This window comes from Lytechinus variegatus, chromosome 2 (genome assembly GCF_018143015.1).
Source record: "Lytechinus variegatus isolate NC3 chromosome 2, Lvar_3.0, whole genome shotgun sequence".
NCBI classification, from domain to species: domain Eukaryota; kingdom Metazoa; phylum Echinodermata; class Echinoidea; order Temnopleuroida; family Toxopneustidae; genus Lytechinus; species Lytechinus variegatus.
Window position 1 is genome coordinate 15,593,947 of NC_054741.1, and position 13,495 is coordinate 15,607,441.

General features: G+C 35.0%; 1 pseudogene; it reads left to right on the forward strand.

Annotated features, from left to right (window-relative positions):
- Positions 1–11,125: 11,125 nt before the first annotated feature.
- LOC121409392 lies at positions 11,126–11,980 on the forward strand (annotated as a pseudogene).
- Positions 11,981–13,495: the final 1,515 nt, after the last annotated feature.

Sequence of the window (13,495 nt, forward strand, 5' to 3'; positions counted from 1 at the left end):
CAATTCATACATGTATACAAAATAAGATATATATAACAAATAGAACTTTGAAACGTAATATTTTCATGAATGTTACAATAAAACACAATGTCAGACATCTTCCAATACATAATTATGAATAACATTGATGATAATTATATGCATCAAGAAGAAACTTCTACAGAAAATTCCAACATATTGATTTTTTTTCCAGTGTCAAATAAAAAACCTAAGAGAAATTTTCCAAATACAAAAATAAATAAATCATTAATAAAACCTAAACGAATTGAAGCCATCAGCATATATATTTTTGATCCATCACCTCGGCCTCTTCGCCCAAATAAATTCAAACACAAACTCAGCCCTTGTCATCCCCCCCACCCTCCCTTGAACACCCCCATCCCCTATCCGGTGGAGAACTGGCTCTGGGCTCCAGTATATGGTCTAATATTTAAGTTTTCCCATTTACAGAAATGGATTGTAAGAGTCCCCCTCTTTGTTGCTAATTTCTTTTCTTCTCTTTGATCCCCCCTAATACTATTTTTTATTTCAATCAATGAAGGAGGTTTTTCAATTCTCGGTTTTGTAAATAAGATATTTAACTAAAATCAAGACATGATTAATTAATTGATATTTACCTTTACTTTTCTCCTGCTTCCCGAAAAGAATTTCCTGCCAACTAAATTTATCTATTTCAAAATTTAAACTTCTTGCACATAGATCCCAAAGTGATTTTGAAAATTCACAAGTATAAAATAGATGTTCATACGTTTCTTCTTCCTTTTCACAAAATGAGCATAAATTGGTCGAAATAAGACCAAAACGGAAAAGGTGGTGGTTAGTGTATAAAATATTATGCAAGAGTTTATACTGGAACTCCCTTAATCGACTATTCAGTGTGCAATATCTTAGTCTTAAAAATATACTTTCTATTTCCTTATTGGTAAGATCATAATTCGTTCTAATTCTGTCAAAAATAGAAGGTTTAATTTCATTTTTATATAACAGCTGTTCGTATATTTCTTTTGATTTAAAAACATCAAATTAGTCATTTTCTTACCCAAATTGAAATCGATTCCAGAGTTATGCTTTGCATTCATTTCACTATTGTTCTTCCAACTAACAGGTAAACAGGCATAAATATGCTTAATCTTTTCAACATCATTTGCATCTAAATTCAAATTAAGAAAATGTGTATCACATTTTAGTTTACCGTTATTATCCAAAATATGATGCAGTCTATAAACCCCTTTATCGTATAGAATCTTATCAAATATATTATATTATAAATTTATATCGATATAAAATAAGTGTTTAGGGAAAAGTATCATCCTACCTGTTGTGATATTGCCATGTGTGCTTTTCGATTGATGGTGAAGTTCTTATTCTTTTTTTACGGAATAGTCTATGTATTTTCATACACCCAAAGATAAATAACAGGGAAAATCCAAATGTGTACCTGTACATGATGTGGATATTTGTTTTTGGCCTGTAGGCTAAAGTAAGTTGAATACTTCCAATCGATTACTCCCAATTTACATCAATATAGTGATATGTAAAAAAGTACCAACTTACTTTTTGTAATGTTGCCATATGGTGAATTTCTCAACCCTTTTGTATTGAAAGGACAACATGTTTCATTTATTAAACTACAAAGTAATTCAAAATATGTAAAGGCTAAACAAATCAAATACTTACAATCGATTGCTGGAATTCCCCCCTGAGAATGAAACTTTCATGATTAATGGCTTGCTATTCGAATACCAGCAGTCGATTGCTAAAGTCAATTGAAAATGATGAATTTTCAATGGTTAATAAAGGCACAGAGAGTTATGTGGATTGAAAGACTAAAAGAAAATAATACAATGAAATGGAAACAATATTTCAATTATGCCACAAAACATCTGGGAGGAAATTTTATATTTTCATGTGATTACTTGCTTGGATTGTTGGAGATAGCATTGCCGCAATTTTATATAGATTTGTTAGAAGTATGGATAGAGACGAAGGATTTTCGTTTAAAATCTGAAACATTTAAAGGAAATGAGATATTTTTTAACAATAAATTTGTACGAATTGAAGGGAAATGCATATTTAACCAAAAATATATGAAAAAAATATTTACAGATTGAAACATATTATGGATTATGATGGAAACTTAAGGCCATTTTCGTACTTCCAAAGACAGGGTTTAAACATAAATGATTTTCATCTGATAGAGTCAATTTATAAAACTTTTCCAGTCAGCTGGAAACGAAATATGAAAATAGATAGCAAAGAGGCTTCTCTTAGGGAAGAAATATCATTTATATCTGGAAAAAGAATTTTGTCAATGGAGGAGTTAGTATCTAAAAACGTTTATGCAAATTTTATGAAATGCAACTTCTCAATACCTGATGTTTTCGAAAGGTTAAAAAACAAATATAGTTTCTCTTATGAAAAGATTGAACACATTTTTATGAGACCAAGACAATGTACTCTGAACAGTAGATTAAGAGAATTTCAGTTTAAAATGTTACACGGCATTGCTTACACAAATCATCACTTGTTCCGTTTTAAAATCTCACAAAATAACCTTTGTTGTTATTGTAAAAAAGAGGAGGAAACATATCGCCATCTTTTTTTGGAATGTGAATATGCTTGTCTGGTTTGGGATAATTGTAAGGAGATGTTTGGTTTTATTTCTACGGGTAATTTAAGCTGGGAGGAAATTCTTGTAGGGGTAGAATTAAAGGACGAAGGAAAAGAACGCTTAATCAATCACTTTTTAATCTTTGTTAAATTTTTAATCTTCAAAGGGAGGGGAAAAGGGTGCACATATAACCATGGATGAAATTAAAAGGAAATTTAAAGAAGAAGAATGGGAAGAAAGAAGACTGGCGCTAGGTAGAGGCAAGATGTCTCTTCATTTAAGGAAATGGGAAAATCTTTAATTAAAAGAATAAATAGGGAGAGTGAGGCAAAGGTATATATACGAGAGACAAAGCCACAAAACAAAATAAATAAAAACACAGAAAAAACCAATACGGAGAATTGCAGTCCCTTCCATGTAGAGTATAGGCATAAAGGGGAGAATGCTCCTAACCTGGGGACGGAGGGAGGGGAGGGGGGGGGGGGGGTGGGAGGTGGAACAACATTTTTATCTTTTTTTCTCTCTGATCATGTCATATATTTTGTTAATATTTCATTTTGTAATTGCTGAAACGCATTAGTATATTAATTTCTAGTATTTTTGAAGTTTGATGTATAAGTTGTATAATTATATTGTAATGGATTTATTGTATAATTTATAATTATGTTTCAAATAGTTTGTACAAATTGTTTATAGAATCTGATTATGTATGTTGATTTGAGAGAATATAATAAAACATCCTTAAAAAAAAAAAATTGAACTTGTACAATCGATTACAGGTCCTTCATTTTGTTATGTATCTTACCAAGCTACACTCATGAAGCACCATCAGACAAGTATAATCAAGACTGACTAAAATTTCAGCAATTAGTGTATTGGTTACAATGCTCATGAATTCCGTTAAAAACTTACCTCAATGGATTTACAGTTGAGGCCAGAAGTTAACATACACCCAGGAAATTCAAAGAAAAGCTGACATTTGACAAACGTCATAGAATTTACTGTATCTTATAAAATATTTGTGCTATCATGGCAAATTTGATATCAAATTAATGAGTATGTCATGCCCCTTCATCACATTGCTTTGTCACCAGGAGCTGAAAAATATTAAGGTGAAATTTTTCCCAAAAAAATCTTCATATTTTAGACGAATTAAAAATAAAAACTTGACAAAAACATTTCATATTTGTCCTAGTTACTTCTCAAAACAAACATTTCAGATTACACATTTTTGTTCAGTGGTGACATATCATGATAGAAAATGTAATATTAATCATAGATTTGACATTTATATATTTTTATGAAACGATTTTTGAAAATATAAAAACTAACAATAGAATACAATGGCATTAATATTCCTTTTTTTCTTCAAAGAAAATTTCACCTGAAATAATACTTTGATCTCAACGGTATTCCAATCATGTGGACGAGCTCAATATGCTCTTTCATTTGATACCAAATTCTTCATGGCAGTATTTATATTTCTGAAGATATAGTAAATTTAATGATGTTTGGCAAGTGAACAAATTTCACTGAATTCCAAGGGTGTATGTAAACTTTCGGCCTCAACTGTATATGTGTAAAGGAAAATTGATCATTTTCTGTGTGCGATTCGACTTATTGTGAATCAAATCTATTATAAATTTATATCAATATAGAATGTGTTGAGGTAAAAGTACCAACTTACCTGTTGTGATGTTGCCATGTGTGCCTTTCGAATGATGGTGAATTTCTCAATCTTTTTTACGAAATGGTTCCATATGTTTTCATACACCAAAAGAAAAAGAAATGATCCAGAATGTGTGCCTGTACATGTTTTAGATTGTTTTGGTTTTAGCCTGTATGCTGAAGTAAGTTGAATACTTCCAATCGATTACTAGCACTTTTAAATTTACATCAATATAGTGATAAAAAAGTACCAACTTACTCTTTGTAATGTTGCCATGTGTGAGTTTCGACTTATGGTGAATTTCTCAATCCTTTTGTATTGAATGGACAACATTTTTTTTTCATTTTTCAATAATCGTGATACGTTATATACATGTATTATAGATGTAGTCAGATCCTGTCTTTTAATAAGAAATTTTCCATTCAAGCCTGCATTCAGTATAAACTGTCTTTTTTTTAAATCTTAATTGATAGACTGCCCAAATTTGTACTTAGGCTGATTTCTTGTAAAGAGAACGAGGCAAATGGAAATATTGAGAGCTTTGGTATGTTATTATGACGTGGTCGAAGGTACATTCATGTAAATATCTTGCATTTCAGATTGATGGGGAGGGGGAGTAATTTGGGCCCATGACATAAAGCTTGGCATTTGTTATTGGGGCTGATGTTTGCGATTGATCGTAGTACACAATACTTGTTGCAATAATCATGAGAAATTAGCCCTACAATCAATCACTAGGTTTTATGTTACGGGTTCCTGGTGGGTGTTTCATAAAGCTGTTCGTAAGTTACGAATGACTTTACGCGTGACTGGTGATCCTTTCTTGTGCTATGTGATATCCCTATAGAATGGATTTATGACCTTAAGAACATGTTCCAGTCGTGCATAAAGTTGTGCGTAACTTTTCGAATAGCTTTATGAAACACCCCCTGGGGGTGTTTCACAAACATTTAAGTATGACTTACATTGTAGAGTCGCACTTAAATACTGAGTTACGTACGGTATGAAAGGCTTGACCGCATTGGTCAGATCATGTCGTGAGGACACGGACTAATGCGTATCTATCAATGGGATCGTGCATTGCATATCACGTACGCGTCGGCATTTAAGTGCGACTTAGGTCATACTTAAATCTTTGTGAAACACCCCCCCCCCCTGTCATGTTATGAGCTGAACAGGGGTCAATTGTTCAACGAGTTGAAATTAATTCAAAAGCAACTCCAAATATCAATTGCAACTTCATTCTCAATTGTTCATGAGCATGGGTTGAAGGAACATATATTCGTGTATCAAGAGGCCCACAAAGTTTGCAATGAATTTGAAGTTAGTTAATATGAGGCTGCCAATAACTAAATCTCTTTTCATTGTGCACGTAACCCTCTATTAGAATTTTTTGGAAACTGCGTCAGGCTCAAAGTATTTATATATCTTTGTTTATTAGTATATTAAGAGGCTGCTGAAGTTATTAGGAACTTTAAGAAATATTTCATGTACATTCAAATCCTTGCTAAAATTTTGAGAATAATTATAGTAAATTGTATTTATCTTACTAGTGATGATTGCTTTGAAACGGAAAGGTATAAAATTTGTATTTGATGTTACATGTGAATTCATGTATTTTAAGTGCTCGGCTTTCGTTTATCTCCCAATCCGATTTATGAGTTGATTTTATTTACATTCATTCTGTACTGTGCATTGATTTAAAGTTTTTAGCCTTGAACTTTTTGAAATACTTGTAGTTTTATATCTGTATATAGTCCATGATCATATTTTGCCTGCTATTTTACCCAACGAATGTGCCTGATTCATTATTTTTTAACCAAATACTTGGTAACTTTCTCAAAATTCTTTTTAAAGAGTTCAGCATGTTACTATTGTAATATGAATATATAGAAATATGTTGATGTGGTTACTGCAATATTCAGCCGTACAGTTACGATTAAAAGCAGATTTATCATATTTTATGAACGACCAGGGCTCAATATAATGTTACACGCGCATTTGGTTTAAAATACTGACCAGGGACCAATCAGAGCGGTTCTTTCATCTTTGCAAACCTTTGCGTTACAGAGCCCTGATTACTATATGTAATTAAAAATTATACAGATGTTTCTTGGGGCAACTGGCGACCTATTCTTTTAATGTTTTGAAGTATGCAACTGCTTTAACCCTTTGAACAGGGGCAAGCCATGTCGATCCATGTTTCCGAAAGGGGGAGCAAAATTGAAAAAAGGGTGAGAAATATTTAACACGCTGTGTGCTTCGAAGTATAATACATTTTTTCAATCCCACCCCCCCCCCCCCCCGATCAATGCCCCTGCCTTGAACCAGAGGTAAAAGTATTTGTGAATATCAATATTTTGGTATATTTTGTAAAGTTGTAATGGTTATTCTGATTCAACATTCCATGATTCCTTGTACTATCTTACTTTGAATTTTGTGCAGCTGTGTTTCTAATGAAAAAACCCTACAAATTTGTATTATTGCTTTATAGTGGCGTAGTAATAATTCTACTGTATTACATTATATTTGAAAGACTGAATTTTATGAATTATACCGTGTGTCTAAAAAAAATGTAACACTTTTGAAATGGTTGCCAAATTGAGCATATGTAATTTTATGAAGAAATGTCGATATGTATAGAAAGCTGAAGGACCAACCTTTCATATGATATGAAAAATTAGAGAAAAAAAATCATGCTTCGATGAACAGTGTTCACTTAAGTTAGAGGTATGAAAATGTGCCTGCGCAGGATTTTTCCTTCCAATTTTGGACAGGTAAGTTACTTGTAGCTTACAAAATAAGGTCGAAATGAGATATTCATGATCGATGGATCAACAGGATATTTTGAATACCTTGAATACCATTCCTTTTTCTCTGTTATTTATCAATCCCGAAACACCACCGCCCACCCCCACACACACACACGCACACACACTTCCACTCCCATCTTATTGTATCATTGATCTGGTAGATGTGAACGGGATTAAGGATGAATGGGAATTGGCTAAACTGAAATATTCCAAATCATAATTAACATTACGCAACCCACTGTCCTCCCCTCCCACACACACACACACACACATACAACCTTCTTCCTTTCCTCTCACCTACTCCTTCCTTTTTTATCACTTTTCTTCTGAAAGTTTGGTGGATCATTTTTTTCCATTAATAATCAAATTATTAACCAGTCACTCATTTTGATCAATGAAATCAATCGATAAATCACTGAAACATTAATTCCATCAAGCAATTGCTCAAACCAATTATCACACGCACACAAACCACACACACACACATACGCACACACCACACACACATTAGGGCAGACATGACAAAAACAAGTTAAATCTTTTTTTTTAAAGATGTTCATGTTTCTTTTATTTTTTCTTATTTACAACTGCTTTGTTCATCTTAAAATGAAAGATCTGACAAAAGTAATCAGTTCATAGTCCACATGGCTATCTTTTCTTCTTGACTGAATATCACGGCTTTCAAAGTACCGATTGAGTAAGGGTACCGGTAAAGATAAAAGTCTTTCACATTAATGATCGACATGTCCACCTTCTCTCTCGATACACGATCTTGCCCGTTTCAGCATGTCCAGAACAGCTCTCCTGACTGTGGCTCTGTCCTGACGAAGGACATCAATCTCATGGGTGATTTTCTCCTTGATATCATCCATTGTGTCGGGAGGTGTGGTGTAGACCTTGGCCTTGAGCCATATCCCCACAAGAAGAAGTCGAGAGGCGTCATGTCAGGTGAACGTGGAGGCCATTCAACTTCGCGGTTGAGGGATATCACTCGATCACCGAAGAGCTGGGTGAGGCGCTCTGTGACATCCCTGGAGCGATGGCAAGGTGCCCCATCTTGCGCCCACCATACGCGTCGGAACCGTCCATTCCTGCCACGGCGATACCTTGCAACTCTACCGAGGGCAGGGACAACATGTCCATCGATCATCTGGAGAAAGGCTTCACTGCTGACATTGTTGTCAAAGAAGACAGGCCCGATGATGTCCCCTCTGCCAGTGAGACCGGCCCACACCGTCATCTTGGACCGGTTGTCCTTCTTCTGGAGGATGCCCTTTATCCCGGTATGCCACAAGATTGTGCGTGTTGACCTGAGCATTGAGAGCGAAACCGGACTCGTCCCCTATCAACAAGTCATCTAAGAATCGCGCCGGTCTTCGAAGAAGCCACTCACAAAATCTTGTGCGACGCTGACGATCTCCTGGAAGAAGCTCGTGCCTCTTGATCATCTGGTAAGGGTGGTAGTGAAGATCAAGTCGCGTGATCCTGTTGAAGGTGGCGTGGGGTAGATCTGTAGGGTTTCGCCGACAGCTGATGTCTCCATCCTGATGCTCCCGAATGGCTTGACGAACCGCTTCAATATTCTCTGCCGATCGTCCAGTCCTGAGGCGTCCTGATCTTCCTCGGTTCAGATTATGGCTCGTCCCCGTTCCCTTGTACTTGGCGACATTGCGGTACACGGTAAGACGCGAAGGGCAGCGTACATCCGGATAGACTTGTCTGAACCTCTTACAGACTGCTGTAACATTGTTAGTTCGATGATACTCAGTTACCATGAAGGCACGCTGTTGATTTGTGAATTGGGGTCGTTCCATACTGACAACATGGCATAAGATGGACTGTTTGAAGGCTATGTAACAACTTAATGCAATTATTTTTACTCTTAAACCTGTAATGTGTAATACCGTGTTTTTGCCTCGTTGTTTAGTTTCAAACAGTGATGTTGGATAAAGAGGATTATGTAACAGTTTCTGGCTACTCAGTGTTCAGGCCAATGAAGAATAACAATGCATTGTCACATTCCATGGACAGGTGATAACAAGTTCAAATGTGGGGAAAGAGAAGGGGTCTGGTATTCTCAATGCATAATGAATGATGTACTTAGCTATTACATGTTTGGGTCATTCATAAAGCCTGAATAAAATGTGATTGAAGATCCACCAAATTTACGGAAGAAAACAGATAAAGAAAAGGCAAGGGGTAGGTGATGGGATGGGAAAAGGTTGTGGGGGAGGAGAGTGGGTTGCATGTCGATTATGATTTTGAATATTTTAATTAAACATTGTCCAATTCTTCCTTCATCCTGTTCACATCTACCAGATCAATGATACATTAAGATGGGAGTGGAAGTTGATGTGTGTGTGTGTGTGTGTGGCATGGGTGGTGTTTGGGGATTGATAAATGACAGAGAGAAAGGATTTGTATTCAAAACATCCTTTTAACTCTTAATCCATCGATCATGAATATCTCATATCAAATTTATTTTGTATGCTATACCTGTCCAAAATTCGAAGGAAAAATCCTGCGCAGGCCCATTTTCATACCTCATTTCATATGAATGGTTGGTCCTTTAGCTTTCCATACATATTGACATTTTTTCATGAAATAATAATATTGCTCAATTTGGCAACCATTTCAAAAGTGTTACGTTTTTTTTAGACACACGGTATATTTAAGGTTTTACTGGGAATTTGGCTGGAATAGATTCAATTAAAAAGCAAACAGCAATCAAACCAAATTTCAGCCAAAAACATTAATACAAAGCAATACAAGCGTCTCACTCCCCAAACCAGGTTTTTTTTTTAAAAGAAGAACGAACGTTTAAAAAAGATAAGACGTCCACATCTTGTGAAAGGGATACATGAGGTTAAGATGGAGGGGGTATTATACCCCCCCCCCTGGAACCATACCTAGATAACAGTCATATGTAATTATTTCATGAACAGAAGACGCTGCATGTTAATTGAAAGTAGTGGTCAAATATGTGAATTGTATATTTTTTATTTATTTGAATATATATAACTGTGTTGTTTGTGGGTACATCTGGGATTTGTCTGCCTGCTATGTACTATTTTCTACGCCATTTTTCAAGATATTCTTTTGTAGTACTGATATTTAGATATTCAATTATTTATAATAATAAAATTGGTCATCAAGCGAAGGAGACTGTTATTAAGTTGTTTTCTCTGGACCTTATTGGCCTCGAATACGTGCGATTGTGATCTAAAACTTGATCGAGTAAAACGATAAAGAAATGACATGAATGAAGAGAGAAATTTGCTTTGGAATGAATTGGCTACTGATGAATTAAATCGGATTAATCCTGACCTGTGTTGAAAATTCTCGTAATTTATGTTGGAAATTATGATTCCATTTTCTCAGAAAAAAACGTTTGTAGTAACATCCTGGAAAAAATGACATCAATTTTGTTTTAAGTCAATAGTAGTTAAGCTAGTCTAACCAGACAGGGACTTTTAATTGGTTTTAATTGGTTGTTAATTAGTGATTCATTAAAATTTAATTAACACCAATTAAGACATCCGTTAACTAATTAAAATCTCTTTGTTTTTAATTAGTCATAATTGGACTAATTAAAACGTCCTTCCTACGTTAATTAACGGCCTTTGTTCGATTAAAAGTCCTTTTGTTTTCTTCTGTTTTTGACCAATTAAAAGTCCTTTTGTTTTCTTTTGTTTTTGACCAATTAAAAGTCCCTTTGTTTTTAATTAGTCATCCTTTGACGAATTATAACGTCCTTCCAACGTTAATTAGCGACCTTCGTTCAATTAACATTTTCTTTGTTTTCTTTTGTGTTTGACCAATTAAAAGTCACTTCCATCATCAAGGAGTGATTTTATGAATTATTAGTCAGAAAATGAAGTTTCGAGATCAGCGATTGGTTGAATGTTAATTAACCGTCTTGCTTGTGATTGGCTCGTGAAAAAGGGTGATTGTTGGTGATTGGTCGATTAAAAAAAATGTACTCTGATTGGCCGAGAGGGATGGTCCATAGGAACGTGTAGTAAAGAAAACATAAATAGTGAAGTAAATTCTGCGCTAGGATCATTGAGTCCCTGAGCTACAAATCAGTACTTGAAGAGCACAGATCTACATTACGTATTACTGCCTGTACCATGATGGCCACCAACACACCGGAGAATACTTTTGCCTCCATGAGCAACAGTCAACTGAATACACCTAAGCTTGTGATACCAGAGAACCACGCAAACGATGTTCTACGCCCAGCCAACTTTTCACTTTCACCGGTGAAAGTACAGGAGAAACTCAAACCAAAGACTCCTCCAGGAATCCTTGCATTAAGGGTAAGTTTCAATATTCAAGTATGATATTATTTTGATATTAGGGATGTGTTATTGCGTTTATTTATATTTTTTTTTTTGTTGTATAAAATATTCATTTCAAACAACTACAACCAACTTTATTAAAACTAATGACGGTGTTGTATTTTACTGCATGACGTGTACTTTTGAATTATGGTTTTCAGTAACAGCTATGATAGATTCGCATACTTAATATATTTTATCATCTTGTTTTATGTATTAGGCATCTGGGAGAAGCAAAGAAAATGGGTATACAATGCGGGAAGAGGCAGGGTGTCATTTCAGTCAGGAAATACATGTCAATGAATGTGAATTTGAAGAGGGCTCAAAACCGTTTCATTTAGGAGGAAAACGCTTTGCCGTTGTCAAGCAATTCAGAGGCGTTCCATACGTGAATGTCCGAGAATACTTTAAAATGAATGGGTCTAATAGGATGCTCCCGGAAAAAAAGGCATCAATTCAACTGCTGAAAATTGGTGGAAATTGGTTGGCGCAAAATTTGAAATAAGCAATGCTGTAAGAGCATTCAGTAATGGAAAGAAATAGATTCTACTTGGCATCAATTTAACATTCAATGGTCTTGCAAATTTTGTTTTTTAAAACGTCATTAAAAAAAAAGTAAATGTAAGTTCACATTTCCCTGACTGATCGACACTCTATCCTCTTTCTGTACCCAGGCTGCCCTCGCCGAACTCGATCAACAACTTATGGAAACTTCACCCACGGTATTTGGTCGCCGGTCATCCCAGGCATCATCCCAAAAGATGGTAACACCGGACATCATACTGCTCAAATCTCCCCCGAAAGCGCCAGCAACCCGCCGTCATCGACTGCGAAGGCAGCACGCTATCATAGGAGTGACAACACCTACAACAAGTCGAAGCTCTCCTCCAACTCCACCAACCCAGTCGGTTCAGATGGAGGTAGATATATCGGACAAAGTTCTCCAAGAGCTACAAAGCCTGCGCAAGAAGCTTTCTTTCGATGAGGTGATGGAGCAAGAAACGGAAAACCAGAGCATGGATGTTGATAAGGAGGATCAGGATAAGGAGGATGCAGGCAGTCATCTACCAGCGTCACCTGTCCTCATGGCAGTTAAGGCCATATCTGGTCTCATCAATGAGTGTGTTCATGAGTCCTGCGAAGGATGCAAAAATAAATATCCAAGTCAGAAGGACCACGAGGATTGCATCTGGCTGCCATGGGAAGAATTAGTTGACAAGTATTTTGATAAAGCATTGAATATGCTCAACGAAGAAGGTTTCTTTTGGTTTGCCAATCAAGTGTACAACGTGCATGGTATGTTTGAAGATGAATACGACTATTGCGTTGCCGAAGCCGCTGAATTCTTCAATTCCGGACTTAAAAAGACAGGCACACAATCACATGTCAAAAGAAAAGTCAAAGAATTACCTGAACTGAAAATGGGACCGCTTTTGTAATACACATGTATGTCCAGCTCTATTGTTTACTCAGTTTAACAAAGGTAAATCAGAATGATTTGTTCTCTTTTCATTTTTTTTTTACTTTAGCTATTATTGATTTTTTTTAATGTGTAAATGTTAATGTTGATTTTAAATTTGATCGTTCATTTTGAAATTTGAATATTGTTGCGAATGATTCTTCAAAAAGATTTTTTTTACGTTAGGTTTCAATGTTGTGAAAAGTAAATCTTAAAAATAAAGTTGATTCTTTTTTTAATGTGCAAATGTTAATGTTGATTTTAAATTTGATCGTTCATTGTAAAAGTTGAATATTGTTGCGAAGGAATCTGTTAAAAAAGAAATTGATTTCATGCATCGTGTTAAATGTAATTTTTGTTGAACTTAAATCTTAAAACTGAAACTATTTTAATGTGCAAATGTTAATGTTGATTTTAAATTTGATCGTTCATTGTAAAAGTTGAATTTCGTTGCGAATGAATCTTTTAAAAAAGAAATTGATTTCATGCATCGTGTTAAATGTAATTTTTGTTGAACTTAAAACTGAAACTATTTTAATGTGCAAATGTTAATGTTGATTTTAAATTTGATCGTTCATTGTAAAAGTTGAATATTGTTGC